Below are 3,572 nucleotides of genomic sequence, written 5' to 3'. Positions count from 1 at the left end.
ATGACAAGTTTGATATATCTGGATCTGAGTTTCTGTCAAGGGGTAAAATACATTACTTGTGGGATCTCAAATCTCACATCGTTGCAATATCTGAAAATGGAAAAGTGTTGGAAAGCTTGGTAGCAAACATCGCAACTGAGAACAAATTTATGTGATCTGAGGGGAAGTCGTACAACGTATAAACGAGCTGCTATCTTCAGTGATCTGCAAGGTCTGAAGCACCTCAAATGGCTGGCACTGGAGGACTGGGCGCTACCATTTACAGAGGGCGCAATATGTAATATGGTAGAGATGAGAACCCTTATCCTGCGGACGCTGCAGATGAAGGTGGTACCAGAGGACATGAAAAGTATGGTAGAGTTGAACACTCTAGTTGTGCAATCCAATGTTTTAGTTAAGATCCCATCACGGATATGTGATTTCGAGCAGTTAAGTTGTCTAATACTAATGTCCTATAGGGACCTTGAAGAGATTCCTGTAGGGCTAGAGAAGCTGAAATGGTTGAGGAGACTGGATATAATTGGATCATGGTCCTTAAAAGAGTTACTCGATGCATATGGCAAGGAGGGTGCATTTCCAAGGCGGGAAAGGATCGTAAGGAGACACATTTGCAACTTTCTTGCTTGTTATGATGATAATGGTGGGTGCAACAGGTGTCGCAGAGGTAAAGGCAGCAACACTGAGTCCGACAATGGAGGTTGCCCTTGCTTCATTGCCCTTCCTCCCCTCTCATTTAAGCCCTTATTTCTATGGAAAATTCAAATTACTCCATGTAAAAGGAGGGGATTATCGGGAAACTTATAGGAGTGGCCACAAAAGGAGGGGATTATCGGGAAACTTATAGCAGTGGCCACAAAAGGAGGGGATTATCGGGCAACTTATAGGAGTGGCCACATAATTTATGAGAGGTTTACTATTCTTTTTTCCTCAGAAAGAGGTTTATTATTGTTAATACGCAGCTTCATATTTTCAGTTGCGGGTCAACATAAGGATTTTGTGTGAAAACGTGAATGTTATTTGTGCATTTTGTTTATAGAGACATTTTGTGTAAAAACGTGAATGTTATTTATGCATTTTGTTTTCAAATAGATACCTATTCCGTGTCGAAAGTAAATACCATTCACAATTTTTTTGTATATTGGGCAGAAGGTTATTGTTAAATATTTCTGGAGATTCGAAGGTAACAACTACGACAATTAATGATCCTTATTTGAAATTGAATTAATACTTTAAAAAAAAAAAAATTTAAATTATTTATTTAAAATTATAAATATTAAATTGATATGTAATTTTGTTTAACAAAATAAATAATATTTTATTTTATTTAATTATTTAATCGATGTCAATATATTATTTTTTTAAAGCAAGTTCTATGTTTGGTTTTCAAAAATAATTATATATACACACACATATATATATATATATATATATATATATATATATATTATAGTTTGTTGATAAAAAATTTAATAGTTTAAATTTCAGATAAATTATATTAGTAATTTTTCAAAGTCAATATTTGGATTTTATTAATGAGATTCATTTTGAGGATTAACATGAAAAAACTAATTTATTAATACAATTACAACTAATGAGATTCATTCTCAGAATTAACGTGAAAAAACTAATTTATTAATACAACTACCATTAAATAGTAGAGATACATTTTGTTCCATACAGTTCTAGAATTAGCTTTTAAAACTATAAAATTATTTTAATTAAAACAAATATTAAGAAAAAGTTTTTGATCAATATATAAGAAATTATTAATAATTTAGCCAATGTATAATAAGTTATTAAAATATTAATATTGTTAAGGAAATTGATGGTTAGAAATAGAAAGAATAAAAATCAGGGAGATAACAACTTTTGAATAAATGAATTCTATTATCATATTATGAATATAAAAAAGAGAAAATATTTTATTTATTTATTATATTAACATAAATAATTATTATTATAAACTATAAAATTAAATAAATAAATACATAAAACAAAAAAAAATAATGATAATAAAAGTAACTATTCAAAGATAACTAGAATATAAATTTTTAGTTTAATTTAATTAAACTAGAATATAAATTTACTACAAAAAAAAGTATAAAAAAATATGGATATATATAAAATTATTAGGGTTTCTTAATCAATAAAAATAGTTATTTGCGAATATATTAAAAATAAAAAATAAAATATAGATTTTTTTTTAAGATTTAAAAAGGGATTTAGGCTCTCTAATTTATAGTACAACTATATTCCAACCGCTAATTCTGGGTAATGATGTATCCATGCTATTTATTCCTTAAGATGTATTGATTTTTTGCATTGTCCTAAGAAAGAATGGACCACATTAGTTGGTTTGAAACGTCGACCAAATCCTAATAATGTGATTAATCCTTAAAGGCATTTCTACATTATATCACAAAAGTTTTAAATCTAACGTTGATCAAATTTATTACAATTTTACTACTACCATTAACAAGTTCTCTAGTGAGGTTTTGTATAAACAGATTAACAAATCTTCCAACCCTTGGTATGACAAAGACTATAAAATTGCAAGGAAAGCGATTATAGATGCTCCTAATGAAACTGTAAAGCTCCAGAATATTAGTATAGATAAACCCAAATTAAAAAGAAGAAGTTGTCTTATATTAACAAGAGACGAGAGCGTCTACTTCACCTTTCTAAACTTGCGCCCATAAAGTTTTGGCAGAATGTGCTTGTTCGTAAATCAAAAAATAATAATTCAATCCCCTTAGAGAACTGGGAAATCTATCTTAAAAAGTTGTATGACTTCTCGGACACCTTGGACACCATCGTAAACACTCCTATTAAGGAAAATATATTTTCTCTTGAAGACGTTAAGTCCGGGATTAATAAGCTCGCTAATGGGAAAGCTAAAGATATCAAAGGATACCAAGCTGAAATCTTTAAAATAGGAAGATTTATCCTCATTCCTCATCTCCAAAAGCTTCTCAATTTGGTTGTAAAGCATGGCTTCCCTAAGCCTTGGACACAAAGTCTTATTGTTCCTATCTTTAAAAATGTAGACACAAACGCTCCCTCTAACTACAAGACCATTATGATTAGCCACATATTAGCCAAACTTTATGGGCTCATTTTGGAAAAGAAGATTAGCCTTTGGCTTGAAAACCATGGTAAAAGAGCTAAAGGGCAAGCTGGTTTTAGGAGATATCACTCAACTATCGACCATCTTGTCACCCTCAAGATCATTGTCGAGGAATGTCACAATAGTAAAGTTGATCTCTTTTGTTGCTTTGTGGACTTTACAAAATCCTTTGACACTGTTCCCGAGGATAAGCTCTGGAAACGTCTTGATGAAATAATGGTTCCTCCTGAGTTGAGGATTGCTACGATTTGCCTCTACGAGACTGTTGTTTCCAATCTTAAGACCAACAAAGGGTGGTCTAAATATATTAAATGTAATATCAGGGTTAAGAAAGGGTGTCCTCTATCCCCTACCCTTTTTTCCATTTACATCAATAAGCTAGAGGAGCGTTTGGAAATTGTGGGTTGCAAGGGCACCGAGCTTGCATGTATAATCATTACTCTTC

The sequence above is a fragment of the Pinus tabuliformis genome, chromosome 7 (genome assembly GCF_031772625.1).
Source record: "Pinus tabuliformis cultivar Carrire ecotype Pingquan chromosome 7, CPIR1, whole genome shotgun sequence".
NCBI lineage: Eukaryota > Viridiplantae > Streptophyta > Pinopsida > Pinales > Pinaceae > Pinus > Pinus tabuliformis.
The sequence above is the reverse complement of the archived record's forward strand: the minus strand, read 5'-3'. Positions refer to the sequence as shown.